Consider the following 25,813-nt stretch of genomic DNA (forward strand, 5'->3'; position numbering starts at 1 on the left):
CACAGCCTGTCCCTGAGAGGAGCAGCCCAACACTCCCATCCCAGGAGTCCCAGCCTGTCCCTGAGAGGAGCAGCCCAACACTCCCATCCCAGGAGTCACAGCCTGTCCCTGAGAGGAGCAGCCCAACACTCCCTGAGCTCAGGCAGCCTTGGAGTTGGAATTTTAAAGGCTTTTAAAAAGCACCAGTAGATGAGGCCCAACCCCATTTTATACAGGCACTCTGTGCTCACCTTCACCATCCCCTTCCTGTCATTTTAGGGGTTGGGAGAGTTATTTTCCATAGAACTCTGTTCCCAAGGTCACTCCAGGCACTGCCCAGGTGAAGTGACTGGTTGGGCTGTCCTTGGCTTGGCCCTCAGGTGGCAGCTCAGAAGAATTAAACACGATCTTTGTTCTTGCTTTCCCAAGGAGCAGAATGGATTTTTCCCAGGAACAAGCCTCTTTAATCAATTTTCCTCTGCTATGACCACGTTTTCAGGCCCTATTACACCAGCAAACGCAGCTCTGGGCACACCAGCCTTTCCTCTGGCTGAACAGGCAATGGCAAACCTCAAGCAAAAAGCAGGTTAGACACAGTTACCGTGAACTAATGATGTCAACAGATTATACAACTGCCCCTGGAAAAATAAGCAACAGCAACAAACCCAGTTACAAACAACAAGGGCAATCACAGGCTCCTTCCTCCTGAAATTCCTCTCCTCTTCAGGGATATGAACAAAGTCAACCAAAAAGCACCTTTTCTTCCTTCTTTTCTGCCAAAAGACCTTCAATCTCGTTCCCAGCTAATTGAAAGGATGGGACCCATTGGCACTAAAATTACCATTATTAATTACCATAATAATTACTTGTAATTATCCTGACTCCAGTGACCAGGTTTTTCAGTCCTTTATAATGTAAATGTCTCACAATCCCACAGGATTGTGGGAAACCCAACCAAACAGTGTTGGGAATCACCCAGGAACAATTCCTACAGCCAAAGCAGTCCTTGAGGGAAACATCAACTTATTAATTACATTTACTCAGGCTACTACTTTTTGAGTGGAAAAAAAAATATCTTAAACTCATTTACAGGGTCTAGATTTATTTTTTTCTCTCTTTTTTTTTTTTTTTTTTTTGGTGACAAAAGTTCATTTTAAACATCCTGCAAAGAATTTAAAGGCAAATACCAAACTCAGCTTCCTCAGACCGGTGCCAAAAACACGACACCACCGAGATTTACTCAGCAAACTACACATGAAGCTCCATTTCTTTGTGGTTGTTTCAGGGCACAAGATGTAACTGCTGTGGATTAAGACACAACCCAGAGCACCTCCCTGAAGGATTTATTTCCAGCATTATCAGGCCAGTGAGTTAAACAGAGAGAACAAAGTTAAAGAGCTCTCTGACCTGGTGTCGGGCAAACCCCATTAATTTTCACTGTCCCATTTACTGACAACAACTTGTTTTCTGCTCCTGTGTCAGTAATTCCACGTTGCCTGGTTAATGCTTACTAAAATAAGAATTTACTCCACAAATACTCAGTTATTTTGGCTACAGAGCCAGAGGAAGGAAGCAGAGGAGGGGATGAAGGGGGGACACCAAGCCAACAATTCTGCTGTCAGCTCATTTCTCTTTGCCAGCTTTTATCAGCATGAGAAGTCTCTACCTGAGCTCCAGGTTAAGATTATTTTGAAGAGTAATGAAGCAACTAATAAAAAATTAGACTCAGAGCTTAGTGTATGAGCAGATTAAAACCACTGCCTCCTCCTGGGAATCATAAATTGCCTAAACCCCCATTTTTTGCGCTGGAATCTGCCCGTATGGTGCCAGGCTCCTTACAGGAGCACGTGAGGGGCCTCTGGAACAGGTGGAACTCTAAAAACTGGCTTAGACCCAAGGGCCTGGATGAAACCAGAGAGAAAAAGTGTAAACAGGAAAAAAATAATCATTTGAGATCTTTTAGATATGTCTTTAATTCAAGGGAGACTTACTTGAGGGCTGGACTGGGAGAAGGCTGTTGGGTTGTTCAGTTCTGGTTGCTTTTCATCTCCTTGTCCATCTAATCCCAGGGATGATGGTCCTGACTGCAAGTGCTCGCTTTTTTTGGTAAAAAAAATACAAAAAGGAAAAACATTTGCTGGGATGGGGCAAAGGGGAATGAGGGAGAAGGAGAAAGATGCTTTTAATTGGATTAAAATTTCATAGTCAGGACATTTTAAAGTCAGGAATCAGGCAAGACAATACCTGATCAATGTGGGGACAAACACTGGAAATGTTTAATTCTGAAGAAAACAGAAGGTACAGACTTGAAGGGGAAACAACAGATCCAGCAGTGGTTGTTGCTGTGCTGGCTGCTACAATTTAATATCTTTATTAATGAACTGGAGGAAAAAAATCCAATTGGATATTGATGAAACACAGAGATGATCCCAAACTCTAAAGCATGGAAAAAAAATATCAGAAAGGGGGTAATTTTTCTCAGACAAAGATGTGCATTAATTAGAACTGAGACTGTAAACAAAAATGAGGAGTTTTGATCATCTCTATGTATGTAGGAGATTCCCAAGTGATTTCAGTAATTGGGTTTAAACTTCCAGGCAAGATTTATTGCTGAAATCAAGATGCAAAGGAAACAAGGATTAGACACTGAGTGTGCTTATAATATAGGCAATGAAATGAAGGGAAGGGGTTTTTCTGTGGCCAACGAGGGCACAGAACTTGCAGAAAGGGCTGTTAGACAAAAGAAATAAATAACTTTTAGCAGCAGTAATTAGACAATGAAATAGCTGATGGAACTTCAGCAGAAAGATAGAAAAGCCAACCTTCAACAAAAGATTCTTCCATAAAGGAGGGGACTGAGTTTAGTCCCTGTTCAGGGGACACTTCAAGCTTCCTATCAACCATTCAGAATTTTAATTTCACTGCCTGTCTAGTTCAAAGATGCCATTTCAGATTTTTGCTTCCTTTTTATTCTCATGCAATTGACCTTTTTACCATTAAGTGGAACAAACCTGCCAGAATCAGCTACAAGAGAAATCGGCTCTTCAGCCACTGCAATAAAAAGCAGAAACCATCTACAACTAATTTGCCACTGCAGTTACTCACAGTCCACCTCATCTGGGTTTAAAAAGGAGAAACAATCACCTTCCTTTGTTAAAAACATTGGATGTTTTTAACATTACAATGTCGAATATGTAAAACCGTGTTATTTTTCAAAGCTGTTAGAAGAGAAAATTGCTCGATGAGACCTGTAAATCCTCATCCTGGTGGGTCCTCACTGAGGGGAAGTTTAAACACGTGGAACTACGGACAGGACGCAGCTCTGGGGCAGGTCTGGAGGTTCAACCTTAACTGGTCTCTCGTGGAAAGCCAAGGAGAGGAAATTTGCAATTTAACCTCATAAAGTGCAGTTTTTATGATGGCCATGACTCAAAGCAAGCCAAGGCTTTTTATTTTGTTAAATAATGCATAAAACTAAGTAGGCATGCCCAAGAAATTTGCTTTGGGTCCAGGTCAGATCCAGACTATCCGTGCTGCCAGGGGAAGTTCTGGGTGTCTGAAAACAGGGAAGTTCCACAGAAGCCATTTTGGGATTAAAATTGATTAAAATTAAAATCCATCACCCTAAATTACTGCTGCAGGGGGTAAAAGTACAAGTACCAAAACATTTCAGATCACTGTTTGCTTCTTGCCCTGGTCACACACGCCGGGGTCACGTCTGTGCCACCCTAACCTGACCCCCAGAATTCCCAGGTCACTTCTGGGAACCCAAACCAAACCAGCAAAACACTGGAAATCACAGCAAGAAAAGACCACATTTATTTACCCAAGGAATCTTGTGTTTTCAAATATATAACTGTATACAATCTGAAATTGCCCAGTTCATTTGAACAAATCCTCTGGGCTTCTTTTCCTTTGTTATTTCTCCATCTTCAGTGCCTGAAATGTATTTATTTTGTTTCCTTACGCTGCGCTTTCCTGTGCCATTTCTGAGACAGGCAAACATATGGATTCTGCGCTTTTCCAGGGAATTCAGTCAGAGGGAACCCATCAGCTGGGAGCATGGCGAACAAAATTGCCAGTGGGATGATGGATATCTCCTGACAAGCTAAAAGGCAGATGGCTTTTGTTTCCATTCCAACCCAGACGGCAGAGAAAACTCAAACTGCAATATTTTCAAACACTAAGGTTACTCTAAATAAATGTGATTTCTATTTGGATGATCAACCCAGAAATCAGGCACTTTTTAAAACTGGGTTCATCTATTTGAAAATAAAAACACTGCACCATTTTAATTGGAAGGAATCAAAATGATGTGTTACCCACTCCCCACTTTCTTCTGTTATTTTTTTTTTTTAACAACAATCTATTAAGGAGTCCTTAACTAAGAGGTGACCTCTCACCTCTAAAATCCCATCTCTAAACAGGATTATGGGCTCAAACATTTTCTTCACAGTTTCCTTCTTTTGAAGAAGCCTCTCAAGTTTTCAAACAATAGGATAACCTTCAAGGGCTTTGAACAACAAATGACAACTGGCCATGAAAAATAGGGGGGGAAATGAGTACAGTGCCTGTTTTGTAGAAAAGGTCAGCACTTGTGATGTTCACAGAGCAAAAGACGCTGGTTTAGCCAAACAAATCCCAAAATGAATGAGGATTTCAAGGCAAGGAACGTCTGCTCTGCCCAGTCAGAGCAGCACAGGGAGCTGTACTGTCCCCATTCCACCTCTCTTGCAGCAGCTCCTGCGTCAGTTTAGGAGAAGCTCCTGGAGATGTATCCGCCTCGGATATGGAAGGAACGTGGTGGTGCTGCCATAAATCCAGCACTAACCAGCTCCACAACAGCCTCTGGAGCAGACCAGGATCTTTATATCCTCAAAGACACCTTTAACACCAGAGCAGTTCATGCCAGTTTCTAAATAAAAAGGCCAAGAGCTCCTTGCTGGTACCACTGGAATTCCCTCTCTCCAACACCCTGCTCCCAGGGGACACAGGTCAGGTGCCACTTTGGGGCATCCCCCTGAGCTCTCTCCTCCTCTGTGTTTATGTTTCCACACGTGACTCTGCACATTATGGGATCTCTGGGCTGCTCCTCTTCTCCACAGGCAGCAGAGAAGTGGTGAGGAAAGATAAACGTGCCCATTTTTCAGCTGTTTTATGACCCAAACTCCTTTATTTGTGTCCAGTGGCACAATATTATCGACCTGATCTCTGCCCACGGAGCAGGTTTGGATCAGACTGTCTGTTCTCTTATCACTTTCTGCTCTCCTTTGCCTGGTTATTTGGAGCCCTCGTCCTCACAATTCAACACACTCCAACTCACCGTGGCATAAATGGGTTATTTATCAATTTATGGTAACTGGTGGCAGTTCTGGTTTGACACAACGAGAATCCTGACACTGGAGATTTAACACGACTGATTCACCTGCTACTGCCACTTGATGTATGAGGACTTTTCACATCAGAAACCCGTGCATTTTAATGGCAATTACGCTGTGCCCTGTAATAGTAACTCCCAGTTAAACCCTTTGGCTGCACAAATGAGTGGTTATCACACCTTTTCCACGCTGACACGAGATCTAATTGCAGTTACATCACCCTTAGCACAAAAGGGCTTTTTTTTTGGAGTAATTAATGGGTCATGCTGCCTAAATTACCCATTTCACTGACAGATGAAGACTAAGGAGGGTGTCAACAATCTCTGCCGTGGGGAGTCACACAAATATGAACCCACACCTGGGGTAAATGGTAAGAACCTCTCAATATGTGACTGATTTCAATCTCCCTCAGAAGGCCAACAGTGAAAAGAACAAGACCAATCAAGGAGAGCAATAATTGAGATATCCACAGGTAAATAATGGATCCATTTTTATCCCACATTCCCAAGGCATGTCCTAACTGGAAAGGTACCTCAGGCTCCTAGGTCATAATCGACAAGTGGAGTTTCTCCATGACATGTTGAGATAAATTCCACCCTGCAGTTCTGATTACTCCATGTTTCCAGACTGGAGACAGAACACAAATACCCTTGGAAGCTGTGAAATTCCCACTCCTGGTGTTTTACTCCCAGGTTCACTGCTCATTCTGTTGTGATTGTGGAATCTCTGCCTTCCATCCCTCTGATTTTCAAACATGGTTCAGCTTTTGGTGACAGTCACCCTCCATTTAAGTTCCTCTTTGGGAAAATTCAGCAAACACACCATTATTTTTGTTGCATTACCTTCAGAAAAAGCAGAATACGACCCTTTGAGAGAAGCCTTGTGATGGCAGCATGGATATGATCTCACCTCCCTTCTTCATAAGTGGGGAAAAATCGATGAGCTTGACTAAATTAATTTACTTCCACCTCAGCTCTTGTCAATACAAACAAATTATTCTACCTGGAGCTCTGTGCAGGGAGGTACAGATAGAGTCGATAACTCAGCAGGAAATGCTGCCTCCAAACTGAAGCTTTTAGGTGTCTAAATCACTGGCCCCAGCTATGGCTGTTCTGTACGTGCTGCACAGGTCACTTTGGGGTTGGTTTTCTAGAGCTGAGAACACCAACTCCCTCCACTCCTGCCATCCCAGTGCACACAAATCCACCCAGGACAATTCTAACTGCCTGAAACCCAGGATTCACCACTGGGATGTGAAGTTATATTCCTGTTTTCTCAGTACAGCAATCCCACTGCTCCTCTTCACAGCAAGAGGGGGTTTATGGTGCTTGTAAATCCCACTCCTGGAGATACACAAAGACAGGGGAACTCCAATCTGCCCCTCCCTCCGTGCATCCTTTCAGGCACTGTGTAAATGCAGCCAATGCTGTTCTCTGCTCTAAGAGAGCTGGATCCAATTGCCCAGGACCAGAAAGACAAATGAGGAGTCAACAAGCGATACAATAAATAGCTCTGGATTTTAATCCTCCAACACACCTAAGTCAGGCTGTAGCTAAGTACTTCTACCTGGGAGAGAGGTCAGATTTCTCTTTTGGGCAACGAAAGAATTGTTGGTATTTACACCACCCTGAATGCTTAAAACACCCCTCATGCCTTTGGTTTGTTGCCACTGAATTATTAAAATGAGGGAGCTCTTTTCCCCCAGAACTCCACCAAGTTGAACATTTTTAGGAATTGCTTTAAATTAATGGGATGTAAAAGGCAAGCCTGGTAACACAGACCAAACACAATCATTAAATTAAGGGGTTTGGAAAGTTACAATTTATTCCTTCTGTTCTGGCCTCCAGGAGCACAGTGGAGGGCAGAGGGAAGAGGAGGAGAAAGTGTATCCTTGTATTTTCATCATCAGAAGAGAATGAAAGGACAGTGGTGGCACAGGGTGAGTTGTGTCCATCCCTGCCCTGCAGCTGGGGGGTGTGGGCAGCCACTCCCAAAGCACCTGAACACTTGCATTTTCAGCCTGTCCTGATACCAGAACAGAAATTATTGCTCCAACCTGAGCCAGACTCAAGTGTCACTAAATGTCACTGTCAGATGTTATCTTTCCCTTGCCAGAAATGTGCCCAATTAACATAAAACCCAGACATTTAACGTTCAGATGAATGAAATAATTAGGTAGCTTATGCAAATATCAGCCTGACACTATTAACCCTGCTTTGTACCACGAAATGCAGAACCCCCTTCAGATTGGGACTTTCTGATGGTTTGTGTGTTGAGTATCACAAATATTTGTTTCCCAACTCTGCCGTGATGTGTTGGAAAACCCCTGCTTTTGCTGGGATCTGAGGGAGCATCTCCCAAACCCACTGCAGCTCTACAGCCTCGTAAATCCAACCTGCAAATCCCTGACCCCACTGGAATCAGAGACTCGGGATGGGAGAGTTTGCAAAGCAGGAACCAAGAAATTTAGGGAGGGATCTACCAAGAATAAACCAGAAAAACTGCATTAGACCTTATTCCAAGAGCAGATTTGTTCTTCCTGAGGAGAGAAACAGCCTCACTGCCTGGGCAGGGGGGCTCGCATCAGGAATGGATGGGGTTCCAGCCTTGTTTACTGGGAAAGAGCCCAGCAGATATCAATCCCAGCAAGTGCCATGTCTGTGCCTGGGCTCCTGCTGGGGGATGTGGCTCTCTTCAATAATTAAAGGTGAAGGATGGTTTCTCTGATGGTAATTACCTCAAAAAAATGGGATATTTGGATGTGTAGTCCTTGAAAGCACGTCCTGCTCATTACCCAAGGAAAGATGACACTGGATGGGGGTGGAAGGACTATAAAATACTCACTCTGGCGATAATGTCCTTAAAAAGGTGCCACCTGAGAATCTGCCAAGTTACCTGGGGGCTGGAAAATGGAATGGGGGAAAACCTAGACTAGATTGGGTCCTGGATCTGGAAATGGGGGAGAACCTTTGTCTCCACGACCTGGAATGTTTGGTCAGGGCCCCTGGAATGCTTCCCTTTTAGGAGTACAATGTATTGTGCAGCCCTCAGGGGAGACAGGAAGGAATCAGTTTGGTTACGACCTGACACGTCCTGGATGTGCTTTATGAGAGTACAAACCAGGAAAAAACACGGCACAGCTTGGATTCTGATGCATGATAAATATGTATAATTCATAATAATTAAAGTAAATGCAGGGGAAAATACTTTAGGCACTTGAAAAACCCTCTTCTGAGCAACTCCAGATTGAAAGGATCGGTATTTTGCAGCCCAAGGTGGCTTTCTTCCCACTCACAGCCAGGAGGGCCGTGCAGAGCAGAGGCCCAATCCCCAAAGCTCTAATTGCAGGTTCTGCCGGAGCAGAGCAGAGTGAGGGATCTCCCTCCATGGGGGAGGGAAAGGCAAACCCTGTGCCCGAGGCTTCAGTGGATTCATCCCCACCTAGAACAGCTCTCACTCCCAACAGCACAAAGTATCACCATGCAGAATTCTAATACATTGGAGCCAACCCCCTCTCCTAACGGTGCCAGGCACAGTTTCTGGTGTTAAATAATACATTTGCTCCCACACAGCAGCACAACATCTCAGTGACGTTCAAGCCTTCAGAAAAATCCCAGTGTTTGGGCAATTCCCATCGTATCAAAGAACATTTTTAATTCCAGCTGGAGGAAAGGGGTCACTCTTTGCTGGGAGTTTCCACCATCAAAGCGGGTATAATTTGATTTACGTAAACCACGCAGTGCAGCTCTTCTGAGAGCACAGAGCCCCAAACAGGACACAAAACACTCACCAGAATCCACAAAACCACTCCAGGAGAGTTGGAAGTGAATCACTTGAAGCCATGTACAAAGTGCTTTATCTCCAATCCCACTAGTTTACACACCCTTGTCCTTTGAACACGCTCCTCACACTAACACCCCTCACCCAAAGACTTGTTTGGATGCTCTTAACCTAGAAATTCCCTGCACTGCAAGGGCTGCTCCTGGCTAAAGATGGCACAGAGCATATTTCAAGATCTCAGACTGTGGCTCCTCTTACTGGATGGGAAATGGGAAAAAAATAAACATCAGAGGGACACAAACACCCCAAGGTGAACACAGAGGAACTGGGAATATGATTTACACCATGGAACACTGGATACACTTAAATTAAGAAACACTCCCAGTCCTCACTGGGCAATGTTTAACTACTCTGGTTTGGGCCCTTCAGGAATCTGGCAGGGTTTTTACACTGCACCTGGAATTCTGTATCTGTCCCACATGTAACTGGGGAGCCACGGGCAGGAGGCAGCGCTCAAACAGCACTGGCAGTTCCAGGATTGCACTGCAGGTCTTCAGAGAGTCCAGGGCTGTTCTTACTAGCCATGGATCCTGCTTTGTTTTGGGGCAGGCTATTAAATCCCAAGGACAACTCAAACTGGCAGGATTTTCCCATTTCTAAAGGAAACTTGCACTGAACGCATGATTCTTGCTCCTGGGGTAAGGGACACCGAGCTCCTGCTGGAGCAAACTGCAATCCAGGACTAATATCTGGAGGACTCTGAAACTACTGCACGGGGAAAGAACTGGCACACATGGAAAAATAAAGGCTACATCAGTCCGTTGGAAAGGGCAGTTCCTACTAGAAAAGAAATCAGTCAAACAGCTGAAAATCCAAGCTGATGACGCTGGACTTGTCTTTCCAAACTGGCACTGCATTTGGATCAAGGAGCTTTTGCAGCCAGCAGATGTTCCCTGGAATTCCCAGAACAGCTGCCTCCAGCATCTTGGATGCAAAAACATCCCTGGTGATTTATTCCTTCCATCTGACAATAATTTCTGAGGAAAGCAGAAATATTGGCCTTTCTGTAAGAGGTTCAGAAAGAAAGATTAGGGAGATCACTTGCTGCAAGTCCAGTCTCCAATCACTGGTGTGATTGATGCTGAAGGGGTTCCTGCATCCCACAGAAAACACGGAAATGGCAGTTTCAGGGATCACAAAGGCTGATTTCAAGGATCATATCTGGCTCTTAATCACTGCCTTGTTTTGGGCTGCAAGTAAAGGGTTTTAGTAGAACCCCCTGGGCACAAAGGAACTGCCCACAACTAACACAAGGACAGCACCAGGATGGTTTAGACTTTTCCAAGCTGGAAAAGACTGTTAGTGAAGGTGATTAGTTTGGATTCAAAACAAGATATAAAGTACCAATGAGGAGAATAACCCAGAATTAATCTGCGAGAAAGAGCCTAGAGATGGTTAAACTTCAGCTGCCAGATCCAGTTAAAACCTCCCTGAACACAGGAATATTCCTGGATCAGGTGCCAATGGCTCTGGAATTGCTGAGGTGGGTGTTCATGAGCCTCATTTCCCACTGGGGGAAGCAAGTGAAGTCCTCAAACCTGGGGTTGAGGGGGGGTAGCAGCGGAGATTCCTTTTGGGAAATGCTGGGCTTGACTGCCAGCAAAGTCAGGAGTGTGGAAGCAGAGCCTTCCATCTCCTGAGTGAGGAAAGGGCAACAGCAGGTTCTGATCCAGTACAAACTCAAGGACTTTCACCTCAGAGTCCCACAAAGTCACTGCTCAGACCTGCACAAGAAGTTCTTTTCTGGGGAAAAAAAAATATGTCTCTATTGTCATCTCCAGAGTCACAAATAACGTCCCTTTTATTTCCCAGGATATAATTGATGCCTGGGATTTATTGAGCACGTAAAGGCCACAATTATAATGACTTCACTAAAACTCATGAAATATTGGGGAAATGAAGAACTGCAGAGTCCTCTGGCACATTTGACTGTATTTGCAAGTAAAATCAGCGGAAGGTGTTATATAATTGGATGAATAATCAAAAAATGCTCATTAAAGCACCAGAGGATGCTGAGATAGCAAAACGCTCCGACCTTCAGTGTTTTGCACTGTCCATTTGGACTGTTCTCGTCTCCTGCCAAACAGAATAAATTCAGCTTTGGGAAATTTTTTCCATCAACCCCCCCACTTCCAGCTATTTCCACCAGTCACTAAAGTGTTCTTTTATATTTCTTTAAGGTCCTTTTGAGCTCCTCATTTCACTGCTAGAATAGGTCATCAAAATAAAAATCAAAGTATTTTCATAAGGCAACAGAAAAAGGTTAGTAATCAATAGTTAGATAGGGGGCAATTAATCTTAAAAGACTGTTGTTACAAATTTTCTTTTTCCCAAAATATGAGAGTAACACACACAGTTGATCCAGAAACTGAGTTTCTGTGGCCAAAGTCAAATGCATTTCTAACGCTTGATTAGACGACATCCTAAATAAGTACAAGTAACATTTATTATTCTGTTGGTCACAACTTCAATCAGCAGGCATCAAACATCATTAGCTGGGATAGCTCTGGGATTTAGAGTTTTATTTTTTTTTTAATGGAATAACACCATGAGGTATATATTTGGAATTATGTATCAGCTTTTCCTCCAGGGAAGAAAAAAAACCCACCAGATATTCACAGGAAGAAAAATGACAAAAAAGCTCTACAATAATTCTCAACAGGAAAAAACTGAACCACAGGTCTTGAGCAAGCAAAAAGCACCAGGAGTATATTTTAAGCCTGACCTTTGGGGGTCTTCTGTAGTTTATTTTTTAAAACAGAAGTAGCCCAGATTTGTGGTTTCTGTAGCATAGCAGGGGGTTCAAATGCTCATGAAGAAAATTACTATGGTAAGAGATTATTTTTAAATAAAGAAACCCTAATTTATTATTAGGAAAAAAACCCATTTTATGGGTTAAATACTAAAGTTTAAAACTCAAATGTTACCATGCACCTACAATTTTCCTTTTGTAGCATATTATTTTTGACGGCTCTTATTCCACAACCACATCAGCACGGGTTTCTGCAGTAAAGCTTTTTTAGCTGCTCTGACATGGATCCCCACAACCCATTAAACACATGTTCTGTTCATTCCAACAGCCTCACAAAACACTGTTATTGATTTTCACAGCGAAATGATTTTCAAATTAAAAATGAATGCCAAGAGCAGGTGGTAACGGACCATTTCAGAGGCAAGACGGGGAAGAGAACACTAACAAGCTCCTGCATATATTTACTGGCTATTTACAAACAGCACGTGATAAATGTCTAAGGAACGTTTCATTTGGCAACAATGGCATTGACACAACCCAAACCTTCCTCTGAAGGCCCATCCAGCACCGGCACACCCAGCTTTGCTCTTGAAGTGCCACTGCCGAGCAGTTTCACAAAGCAGAGTTTACAAGCAATATGTGGATGCAAAGGGTTCAGCTTTATTTTCTATGGAAAGACAAGCCACTTTTAATTCTGTTTATTGTTACCACGCAAGAAAAAACCTGTAAAAGAGGCCTAGGGACAGCAAAGTTTTGAGCCACAGTTCTTCCAGCACTCGCAAAGTGAGGCAAGAGAGGCCTTTCCACCCAAACTGGAGCTGCCTCCCAGTGCAGACACAGCTCTTCCCCTCAGTCCACCATCATTAATATTTGGGAAAAAAAACACTGAAAAACCACAAACAAAGTGCTCCCTTACATATTAAAGGGACACACTTCTCAGGGGTACTCCAGGACAAAACAAGTTTTCCACACAAGTTGTTCCTAATTTAAATATTTTTACAGATCAAACCACTAAAAGCCCGATAGCAAAAAAACCCACAAGAAACCAACAACATCAGAAAACTCCACAGAAACCCAGCACACTGAAACACACAGAAAATTCAATTAAACCTCATATCCAAAGACACAGAATGTTAAACTAAACCTCAGAAAGCAGAGACATACTGAAGCCAAAACAAATGCCTCAAAATGTCTCATGTCTGAGCTCCCTTTTCCCGCCCTCTCCCCAGACCAGGCCCCTCATGAGGGCAGGCTCAGCCACAGGCTCTTACCTCCCCAGGAGAACATCCTGAAGCCATGAGGGATCCAAACCACAAATGTCCAGGAAGCAGAGCAGAGAACAGCCCCGTGTGGCTGCTGGCAGGGGAATGGAGCCGGGGAAGGGGGGGAGGAGGCCCAGCTGCAGGTGCTGCACCCTCAGCAGTGCCCTCACACCACAGCTGAGGGGGGTCACTGCGTTAGGAACGGCCCTCACAAAACCAAAAGGTTTGGTTCACCTGCTCTTGAACTGTGGTTTTATAAAATCTTTCTACCAACTCCATAAATTGTGTTTAATCCAGAGCATGTGGATAACCATGTGAGGATAATATGTCCCATCCTTCCTTGGAAAATTCCAGTTTCTGAACATGGCCCAATCCCTGCACAGCCATCTACTCTCCCTAAATCGGGGGAGGTTTTTTTTTCAGTCCTTCAGGCCTGAAAGCCCTAGTCTCCGAAGAAATAAAGGTGTTTTCACTGAGCCACATCAGATTGGTTTTCTCTTCCCGCAATATTGTGTTTGCTGAATTCACAGTGATTTAGGAGAACACCCACATGAATATATTGTTTAGTGAAAGCAAAAATGGTGCAGGGCTCTGGAAACATGGTCATTATTGTAGTATTTTTTTATTCTGTCTTGGGGAGTAAAGTCCATTAAGTGCCTCACCCATAAAGGGGGATGGTTTTGGGAAGAGGGGAAACTTGCATGGAATACATTTGTTGCCACAGAACACATGGAAAATGAAAAATAAAAGCCAAATGAGAAAAAAAAAATCATTTTTGTGGGCTGTAGTTTACTATGAATAGATCTTTTCAGCCCTAAGCAGTGCTAAGAAACTCAATGCTTCTCTAAGCCAGGTTTCAGCTAAAAAAAAGGTGTTCCTTTATTCCTCCTTCTCCCTCAAGCTCTGACTCCTTTCTGTTCATTCTGCCTCTTTATTCCTACACTGAGGAAAGTAAAAAAAGAGGAATGGAGCTGGGCAGGTTTGACACTTGGGCTCAGTTCTTACCTTTGCAGAGTTTCTTTCTCTGAATGACATCTGAAAACGGAGAAAACAAATTGGAAATCTTAACAATAATAACCTTTGTGGTTTTACCTGGCATATTGAAAAAGGCAGGAAAACAGTAACATCCTCACTGACAGCGCTTTCCCATTCAGGTGGGATTCAGGTGAATTTAGTGAATTCAGGTGGAAAAGAAATCCTTACACTAAATAAAGCTCATGTAATGTACTCTGAAGTAATTTTCCTGTATTTAAACCAGATTTCCTTCTTGTGTCATGATGTCAAACATGGATGTGACTTGGATCACATCAGAGAGCTGGAGGCAGTTTCAGGGCTTGCTCTGCCAAACTGGACGTACCTGGAATCAGAGATTCCTGATGGTACAACCTGAGAAAAGCCCTTTCCTTGGTGGCTGGAAAATCCACTCAGCAAATTCATATAACAATAATAAATAAATAAATAATAACAATAAACAAGGACAGAACAAAAATAAGTTAGTCCCTCCCTAAAACACTGGGATCACTTTCTGCTGCAACTGATCAAGACTGAGCTGGAAAATGTCACTCCTGTTTCCATCATAATTGATTGCTTGGGATGCTTCACTTCTTCAAACATCTGTCTGCACACTGTGTACAACTTCTGTAACCTATTAATCACTGTGTTGTTTCTTGTTAACAAAGAGGCCAATTTTTGTCAATGCACTACTAATCAATATGTTACAGAATTTGACTGCAGCTGCAACAATCCCAAACATCTATTAATTCCATCAGAAGAAAGGCTGAGTATAAAAGCTGGAAACTGCACCCCAACCTAAGAGATTCCATCCAGTTTAATTTTGTATGCATGGGCTCTATCACAGAACTAAGGATTTATGCAGTGGCTACTTGCTTGGAATGAATTACCAACAAAAGCTCAATGCTGTTCAGAAAGTCAATGAAATTCAGAGCCATGAAACTGCAACCCTGCTCCTAAAGACTCCAAGTATTGCTTTTGTATCTCTGGCTTTATTGACAGGAACTCTGAGCTACTCGAAGACAAAACCAGCATTTCAAACACTTTCTAGGACAACCCCAGAGGTCTCAGACAGGGGTCTGAGCACATCTGGTGAAAGCCCCAACCTGTGGAGCTGCAAAGCATCACCTTTTCAAATCAAGGTGATTTTTCTCCATCCTTAGAGGCTGCAAAGAGTGCCTCCCATCCTTCAGGGGATTCTCCCAGGGAATACATTCTTGTGGGATCACAGGCTTTACATGGCTCCTTGAACTTACAGTCACAAAAATCACCCTAAAACAGGCTGCTCTTTATGTCACCAGAACTACTGGGTCATTCTAATGCCAGGATGAAAGCGATCCGTGCTGGGATTTGGGATTCATTCGGAATGCTCTGCCTACCTGCTGGATTAACAACCTTAACACTGTTAACATGGGGAAATATCAGGTGGGAGGAGAGGGACTGCAGTCAGCTGCTGCCCATGGAGATGTTTCTGGTTTAGAAACATAAGGTGACCTCAGAATTTAAAATTTTAAATTCCCAGCTGTTATTTACCCTCCCTTCAATGCTTGCTCTGCCTCCCTCCTCTTCCTTGCTTAGGCATTGACCATGAATGGACTGTTTTTCCCTGGGAAAAAAGAGCATGTAATATAGTTTGGCTCTCAACTCCACTGGATTTCCCTGAAAAATCATTCCATGGAGCCAATTTCCTGGATATGACTTTTTCACTGCAGTGTTTTCAACTCTACAGCCTTCAATATGCCTGATTTGTTTTTCCTCCATACAGGGATCTTTGTGTTTCCAGGGAAAAGTGGCAACACCCACCGAGGCCCCGCAGAAAGGTCGGTGTCCATGGGACCATTTCACTGGAGACACTCAGGGAGGTTTTGGGGAGCAGTGTTATAAACCTGAGTTCAGGTGATTGTGCAGAGCACAGGGAAGGGGTGAAAGGACTCCTCACAACTCTGATTTCAGTGCTAACCGTACCACCACTTAACCAACCTGTGTTTGGAATGATAAAAGCCACGGATTGGAGGCTGGGAGAGGGAACAGGAAGGAATAGATTAATAGATCTCCATGTTGAGCATAATTGATTTGGGGCATGTACTCCACAAACCCTTCACCAATGATTTATCTTCATTTGGTGGGCAGAACAGCGAGTTCAGGCGGGTCCTCAGAGAGCCATCCATCAGCTGCCTCATCAGCAGAAAGAAGTGGTGCCTCCTCTTGCTATTTTATCTTTCCTTTTGCTTCCATACGTGACTTAAACAAAACAGGGGATCATTTTTCTTTGAAAAATAAATAAATCAGTGCTGGTTTGAAAGGGAGACCCAGCACATCACACAGTGAGCTGTTACTGAGCCAGCTCCAAAGCTGATCCTGCATCTCCCACCTGCTGAATTCCAGCTCTGCTCATCCCCTCAGACAAGGGAGAGGTAATGCCTTATTTAAACTGCTGGGGATAAAGCTTAAACAGTTTGTTCTGCTGAGGCTCTTTTGTGCAAGGAACATTTTCTTTGAGGATTTAACAGGGGCTTTAACAGGGCTCATCACTCAGGTAATGAGCAAAATGGGAGAGACAGCAACTGATAAAAGCAGAGTGTCCAAATACCTCCAGCAACTTCCTCCTGCCTCCAAGTAAAACGCCATGGGAAGGGAGCCCTGGGCTAGGATATCTTCATTTTCCTCCAGGAAAAACTGCTGAGAAGAGGCTTTAACCCTGGTGCTGCAGCCATCCAAATGCAAGCCCTGCTGACCCCCCCAGCACACACATCCCATTGCCATCGGCTGCACCTGCTTTGGGCCTTTCCAGCACTTTGCTTCTGGCTTCCCACTGATTCTCTCAGGCACAGGGAAGTTTGGAGAACCTCTGGTTCTCTCAGCAAGGGGTTGTAACAGGGTTAGGAGAAGGTGGGGAGAAGGGATGTGTGCAACACATCAAAGAGAAAGAACTAGAAGGGATTCCTCAGGAAGCTGCAGCCAGGCTCAAATTATCTCCACTAAATCAGGACAAAGGAGGATGGAATAAACACATAATAGGCACCAAATCTGAAAAAAAAAAAAAAAAAAAAAAAAAAAAAAAAAAAAAAAAAAAAAAAAAAAAAAAAAAAAGCCATACTGTGTCCCAATCACCCCTTTTTGAATGATCTATTTGTGAATTCTGAGGAAGAGTGATACAATCCTCTGAAATGCCATTTAAGAACTGCATGGGTAGCAGTATTTGCTTTCAGGTGTGTGAGCTCACTGCAATGGGCATCTCATTTATCATACTCAAATATCGTATTTTTTGGGGTGACATTTAAATTACACTGAAGTCCACCAGGGCAGACAGCACATGGCAATTTTGGGAACGTTTCCTCAACTGCTTACCTTGCTTTTCATAATTTTTGGCTGATGAGGTGGGTGCAGATGATACACGTGATCAACTCACAGTTTGGACATCTGCAGTTCTGTACCTTCTTCCTGATGGTAATTCCTGGACAGTTGGGAAAGCTGAGGTAGGAAGAGGTTGCTAAACACCCAAACCCAAACAATCCCTAACTGGAATTCCCTGAAAATCAATTTACCTCCTCTTGCCCCACCAAGAGTTTGCATTCAAAGCAAAACAGGGCGGGAAACAAGAAATCATTTCAATTTCTTTTTTTCAAGATGATTTCAGGAACCCTGAAACTGTGAATTCTGAAGTCCCACTGCCAGTCTGTATTTAATCTACAAAACTGGAATAACATGATTAGTTAAAATGAAATACAGCCCCTGATTCATCTTTGCAAAAGACTTGGAAAAGCTGATGGGGAGAAAGGTAATTTTCCATTTATAAAGAAGCTCCCAGCACAAGGAAGTTTTGGGGTTTTTTTTTCCCTATAAAAAAATTACCTAAACTGAAAAGAAATATTCCTCAGCAATGGGAAACCTGATCCTGTATGGAAGTATAGGAATGAAATCATATATTTTCACTTTAGGAGCTGATTTGCAAACCAGAAATGCTCCTGCTTGTGATCATACACGGAGTTTGGGGATCCCTGACTTCAATGACCAAGTGTTTTGCCCCCATGGGGGATAACTGCATTCAACCTTTCATCTGCAATTTCGTACAGACCAATACATTTCAAATTGACAGTTCCCAAAGGCCAAACTCCCCCTGCCAAAACCTGCAAACAATTAAACTGTAAAACAAGACCAACCAGCTATTTCTCCATGAGCTGATCACCGGCCCTGCGCTGAGCCCACGGCACACAGAGCCCTGTTAGTGCTTCACAAAGAAGTAAAATAGCAGGTTTATTCACTATACAAAATCTCCTATGAAAAATTTAATGACTATTTAAAATCTGCCAGTGCATTTTTTCATGTCCTCCATCATGGACCAGCACAATCCCCTCAGCGTTCAGTGTGATTTATCCCTGCTGAAACCAGGAACAGATAATGGAAGAGGCCCCCCCCCGCATTATTAATTAATGGGTGTTAATTGGGAGTTGCACATGGGAACAAGACAAGCAGCAGTGGGACAGAGCAGGGCTGAGAACCCCACGGTGACCCAAAAAATGGACGATGCAGCTCCACTTGGGTGACCTTCCCTGTCACAGAAGACACATCCTGGTGAGAAACACCAATGCTGGGATAAGTCACAGACACTAAAATACACTAAAATGGAAAAAAATAAAGCAAGAAGTGAATATTTTCTGAGCTCAAGTGTGCCCATTAATTGAAATAAATGAAACATCCCAGCCCAGGAAAGGAATGGGGTCTGCAGTGAGTAACAAGGATTCCCGTTTTGAAGGATGGCTGGGTGGCTTCCCACAGCTCCAGCTCCCTCTGGATAATCATCTCCCAGCAGGGAGAACGAGAACATGTCAAAGCTTTGTCATCCTTCTTCTTCCCCCCCTGTCATTGCTGTTTTCTCTGTCCAGAACTGGCAGATGCAGAGCTCAGCTGGGCCTTTTGGGGTTCCCCCCAACACTGGGGGAAGGGGGGATAAAGCCCCACGCAAGGATTTTGCTTTGCACACTTGGGCTTGCAGGAATAAAAATAGAACAGTTTAATGCAGTTCTGGAACATCACAGAAGTGCCAGGATATCAAGTATTTGGAGAACTTTGAGCTGAGTTCAACAAACCCTTCTCAAAGAAGACTTTCTCATGTGAGAAAAGAGAAGAAAGAAACAAAGAAAGGGAAGAAAAGAAAAAAGGCAAATACTTGTAAATTAAAACCAAAAAAACAACTTCATCTGATGGGATTAAATTTCTGGCCAGGTGTGTGTGCAGTTTCCCCTGCCAAACCTTCACGTAGGAATTCTTATTTCCTGTGAAAATAAACTGTGGACTCTGTGCTCCTCCTTCCTGGAGATTGCAGCCAGCAGATACCCACCTGCAGGGATTTCCTGGGACTTCCTACCTTGATTGTTTGGATAAGGCAGCATCCCCCTGGAGAGAATCCAGAGTCATGTCCCATTCCAGCACAATTCACCCACATCCTTATCCCTCCAAACACCAACACCTGGTAGGGCTAATATGGAACCACACAGCCAACCTTGGCTGTAAATAAATAATCTGTAAATACCATTGTTCTCCACAAACTCTCCCCACGTCCCAACAAAGAGTGGTCTTTCCACGTTACATCCAGTGATTTGCTCTCAAGGATTTGGGAGCAGTTGATTTCCACTGGGCCAGAGAGCAGCTCATCAGCCCAAGGCTCGGCAGTGGCAACTTGTCAGTTTTAACAAACATTTTCCCATTACCTGCCCAAGTTATTTAGGTTTCCTTCAAGGTTCGTATGTGCCAATTTATTTAAATTATTTTCCAATAGACCCTGGAAATCAGGGAGAACAGAAACAAATGGATAAAGCACGGAGAGCAAGGCTATGCTGCTCCAGATTATCTGTCTCCTCGGTTCATCTCCACATGAGCACAGAAACAATTCGAGTCAAATGTAAAGAAACTGCAAAACCATCAGCTTAGGCATAACAAACGACTGTGTTACTGAGGGACACGTGCAGCTCGCAGAGAAATCCGAATTTTTGTCACAGATCTTACACAAGGATGGGATCGTTACGCCTTACAACAACCCCCCATTCATCTTCCCCGAGTTTGCAGGGAAAAGCCCAGCACAGACAGCTGAGGACACTCCACATGGAAATGTGCAGATGTTCTCTCAGAGCCACGACACTCAGCACGTGAACAGTCCTGTGGATTCTGGACCTTCAGTGCAGCAATCACAGCATCTCCATGACAACAACTCCAACCCCCTGCACTGCACATTCAGGAGGCTCCAAAGGGTAGAACCGTCCCACTGATTCCCAGCAATTATTTCTGGAGCGAGAAATTCCTTGTTGTGATGTTTTACTAAGAATATGGATGGGGGGTGGCACTGAAACACGTAAAAATATCTATAATTTGGGATATCTGAGTACAAAAAGCAAAGCAGGAGTTCATGGTGATGTCGGTGGTTTCCCTTTCCTCCCTCTTCGGGATCACAGGCTCTTCCTGGCCCTCTGGATGAGCCAGGAAATCCCTTGGAGCACAAACAACTGGGCCTCAGCAGAATTCATTCTCTGCAAGGCTCTCACTGCATTTCAGCTGGTTTTAAATGAGAAAATAACAATAACACCACCAGCAAAGTCCGATCTTCTGGTGCTCAGGGTTGTTCCCTTCCAGTTTCTAAAATGCTCCCATCTGCAGGAGCACAACCCAAATGTTCTCCTGCCCCTCTCCTATGGAAGAGCACCAGGAACTGAGTGCTTTGGCCCCAGACTTGCAGCTCCAGGGAGCCCAAACTGCAGTTCAAGCTGCACCACGGACCAAAAATAGAATCAGAGAAAAGAAATGCCCTCACCTTCCACTCTGTGCCTGCTGGGCTGATCAGCAGCCATTTCCTTGCCAAGGCTGCCCACAGGAGAAGGATGCAGGAAGTGCAGCATTCCTAGCACTGCTGGCCGGGGTTTTGCGTGTCCAGCACTGTGGGACCGGCTCTGAAACAGCACCAAACCAGGTGTGTTAACCTGCTCAGTATGAATGGGAGAAGAATTTTAAAATTAATTAACAATTTACTGAAAAATCAAATTGAAGATTAATTTTAAAATACCCTCAACTACTCGATACTCACCTCCCTCATAAATTAGGAGCCTGGAGGCTCAGAAATCCCCAGTGTTCCTTCTGTGGCAGGCAGTGACCAGCCCTGGGACACCTCCCAGTCCCTCTGCCAGGGCAGCAGTTACAGGCACTGACAAAAGACAAGGGACAAGTCCTTTCAATGAGTCATCCCACCAAAGCCTATTCTCTTTTTTTTTCCTACTTTTTCTGGCCTAGGAAGGGATTGAAAGCAGCCTCCCCTGTTTCCATGGCAGCCAGAGCGGCAGCCGACGGCCTTGTTATCACAAGAACTCTCCCAGATTCCCACAGATTGCTGGGAATTGCTAGTTTGTGGCTTTGTAAAGTTTTTTTTTTCCCCTGTGTTCAGGTGACCCTCCATTCCTGGAACCGCCAAAATAGCCCAGAAGTCTATGGTGGAGCTAAACCCTTCCTAGTGGGGATAGTTTTTAAACAAGAAATAAACCAGAATATGAATCCCTCAGCGAGAGAGAATAAAAAAAAAACTTTAAAAAACACCTTATTTTTTTTCTTAGTTATCACAGGCTTGGCAAGTTTGTCTGGTGGATCCTACCTGAGCAGCATCTGCTCACACCCCACTGAGGAGCAAGCTGGAGACAGAGCTCCTTCCCCTGGAGCTGTGCTCCCGAAAAGCTGCTGTGCTGCCCTGGAGTTCGGAGCAGATTAATGAAGGTGGGCATTTCCCACTCAGACACTTCTCATCACTCTGAGATTCATCTCCTCATGAATATGGAGCAGTGTCTTTCTTTTCCTTCTTTTCAGGATCTCCCAGACTCGGTGATTTTCAGATTCCTTTGGTTTCTAAGGTATTATTGATTCTGGGGCTTCCACTTTGATTTTCTGTACAATCACAAGTGATTGAACATTGAGCAGCGTTTCAGAAATGGAAAGAATCGTCCTTTTATGGTTTCAAAGGTAACAGAACAAACCCTGTACATTGTGCCTTGTGTTTTGTTAATTATCCTGATTTTTTTCCAGTGCCTGCTGACCCAAACTCACCAAGCAACTGCTCTTCCCCCGAAGAATCTGTGAGTCAGTTGATGGATAATAAAAAATCACAGGTCCTGTAGAGCTTCAGAACTACACATTGCTAAGAATGGGGCTTTTGGTACAGTGTGAAACACAAAACTGAAAAGCCTTTTCCCCACATTTAGATATTAATGTTTCTAGATGTAAAAATGTTGTTAAAAGTGACTGTTCTACAGATAAATACATCGAAAAACACACAGAAATAAAATCACCTGAGCTTAACCGAACTTCACCTCAAAGGAAATGGTCTTTCCTTAGGGAGACAGGGGAAGGAAAATGTGGATAGGGAATAAAGTGAGAGCACTGCTCTTTAGCAACAGTAACTTCATCACTCCAGCCACTGACAGATCATTTTACTACGAGAAATAACAGACAGCAAAACTAGAGAAGATTTTTGTGGTGTTTTGGGAGATGCTGCAGTGAAACATCTGAATTATCACTGAGAGGTTAAAAAAGCACTTTGGCATCCCAGGCTCTACCAGATGGTTTGTATCCTCATTTCTTGAGGAGCTGCAGAGGCACGGGGAGGATATTCCAAGAAAATACAGCCCCAGCAAAGCTCCACTTCATCCACAGAGGCCTCAGCGACAGGACTGAAAGGACTCCAGTTTAGCACATCATTATAAATCACTTTAGAGCCCTAACACCCTCAGGTTGAGACATGAAAAGGACAGTAAAGCTGCTTAGGAGCTGCTCTCCCCAGCTAAGAAGCACCATGGAACTCACCAAACTGACTCCAGCTCCTGGGAATGGCCTGGAATACTGAGGAACTAAAGTGGTTGAGGGTCCATTAATTTTGGTGTGTGTGTACATATTTATATATATTTATATATACACATTGAATCTTTCCAAATGCACCTCTGTAGCAAAGTGAATTAAATACCACTGAGGGAATATTAAGCAACTCCAGAAGAAACTCTCACCCTCCTGAATTTCCTTCTCAGGAAGGTAAATTATGAGGAGTTTGCTCTCAGGGAGGAAACCACTTCAATCTTGCCCAAGAGAACAGCACTAAGCTGTGCCAACAGCCCCACTTTGTGCATGAGGGGGGATCAGAGGGCTGTGGGAGGGTGGGATGGGGCTCCTCTCCCAAGCCAGGGGGTGACACTGGAAAGCTGCTGTGGTTGTGATGCTCTGCAATCACCACACACGCTCCTCTCCTCCCTGCTCACCCCTGGCAGGGCAAAGCAATTCCTGCACTCCAGCACAAACCACAATAAACGACTGAGAGAATGAATTCTTTGTGGCTGATGTGTTCTGCTTCTCCCCACTGCACAGTTTTATCCAATAGTGCTGCTCCACACAACTGATGGGATTTATCGGCCTCTCCTGCAGCTCATGTTTTTATTTGGAAATTGTTATCTTATTGATTAGATTTTTCATAGACTTCACATTAAGTTGCTTCTATCTCCTCCAAAACACTTCCCACACTTCATTTTGTCCACAGTGCGGCTCTACTTATCAAATCTTATAGCACATAATTTTATATAATTACAGTATACAACATAAAGTGAATGCAAGGTTCGGGGTCAATTTGAAAGATTAAAAGTAAGATTTCAATTCCCCTGGATGAAAGTGACTCCTGAAAAAGTTAATTATTCCTCTTTAGCTCGGATTTACCCCTTCAAGCTTTCTGCTCACCCGAGATCTGAAAGGATTTCACTTTTCACTCCCGGCCACAGAACGGCCCAGCAGAATATTAAAAGCTGAAATAACGTGTGAGACCTGAAGAGTTATTGCTGCTATTTACCAAGTACCAGGAGCAGGTCCTGCTTTCCATTATTTCTGAAGTTACTCCACTGAGTGTGATCCCCTCTTGCCCTGCATAATTTGTACATCTAAATGTGCCCAGCGTGGCTTCAAAGCACTCCCGGCCCGCTCTGGGCACATTTCTGCTCGATGGGATGCTGATGAACAGCCCCCAGAGAGACACTTGTTCCTCAAAAAGATGCTTTAGGCTAACAGGAAATATTATCAATAAACCTTCTGTGCTGTTGAGGAGGGGAAAAGAAGCTGTATTTCTAACCTGCCCTGTCAAGGCAGCTGGTTACAGGTTTTATTGGGTTTAATGGGACATGTTTGGCTTCTGTTGAAAATGGAGTGGAAATGGGACACGGGTTTCACAGAATAGATTATGAACATCTCTTACTCAGACATTATTATCTCTTAAAATACGATTTCTAGCCCTGGAAAACCGCAGGAGCTCACAGTCTGTGGCTCAAAGAGGTTACACACAGCTGCAGTGTGCAGGAGAAGGAGGATGAGGAGGAAAAGGAGCAGGGATTCAGGGACCTGCTGCCCCCAGGCCTTTGGCTCCCAGGTGGTGTAAGGACAAGGATGGATCCCAAGAGCCATTCCCTGGGAGGGAAGTGCCGGAGCAGGGTGACCATCAGCAGGGTGACCATCCCCCTGCTGTGGGGGTCAGGAGGGGAAGAAGGGTCTGTGATGGCCGAGGGTCACCCACAGGAGTCTGGAGGGTGCCAGCAATGGGAATTGTCTGCAGGGGGCTCTGAGGAGAGTATGGGATGCCCACAGCTGGTTCCAGTAGGTTCCATCCACCTCCAAGGGCCCTGAGAGCCTTCTGGATGCTGGAGCTGTGGGACTCCTGCAGCCCATCCTGTCATGTCCTTACTAGTGGAGTGAACTCAAAGGCAGGAGGAAGATCCCACATTCCCACACAGGAGGGAGGGGAGAGCTCTGTGGGATGTGCTGGGAGAGTATCTGCTGCTCCTGCCCGCAGTCAAATCACACTGGGTTGAACTGGGGTTGTCGAGGGTTCTTACAAGAGAGCTTTGAGTGAGGAGGTTTGTGGCAGAGTGACCTTTGGAGCAGCCCAGGGGCTGATTTGCTCACCGGCCCATCAAAGACTCCCCACTGTCACTGCCTCTCCCACATCTTTCCCCCAGGGCTCTGCAGCTTTACTGCCGCTGAGTCTGGCAGCACTCGTGGCTCTCCAGGAGTCATTTGGGGTGACTGGATCCAGAATCCCTTCTCTTCCCTGCTCCTGCCCCCCCAGCAGCCCCAGAGCCTCCCCCTGGAGCAGAGGCAGAGCCACAAAGCCTCCTGGCAGAAGTGCTCCCATCAGTCCCCTCCAAGCCCCCAAACATTCCCACCAGGAGGGAATGTTTTCCTGTTGTCTGGCTCAATAAACAAGCTGCAGCAGCACAGGCTGTTCTAATGCAGTGGTGCTGCATTAACAAGCAGGAACTGATGGTTTTGGTCAGCCCTACAGGAAGCTGCATTCCCAGATTGCCTGTTCCTCCCTCACCCACAGAGACACCTCCTGCCAGGGAAATGTAGTCACAGAGCTCCAGACACCTGGGTGCTGACTAGTGGAGATTGTTTTCCTAGAAATAAGACCAGAGATTCCACAAAATCCCACCATGGCATGGGACAGCAGTGACAGAGCACTGAAATCATAAACACTACAGGTGGGAGGAGTGTGTTCAACAGAGTGTTCAATGGGTTCATTTGGCCCCTTTACT

Source organism: Empidonax traillii, unplaced genomic scaffold, assembly GCF_003031625.1.
Source record: "Empidonax traillii isolate 1590-97213 ecotype Southwest subspecies unplaced genomic scaffold, ASM303162v1 scaffold357:size1057043, whole genome shotgun sequence".
NCBI lineage: Eukaryota > Metazoa > Chordata > Aves > Passeriformes > Tyrannidae > Empidonax > Empidonax traillii.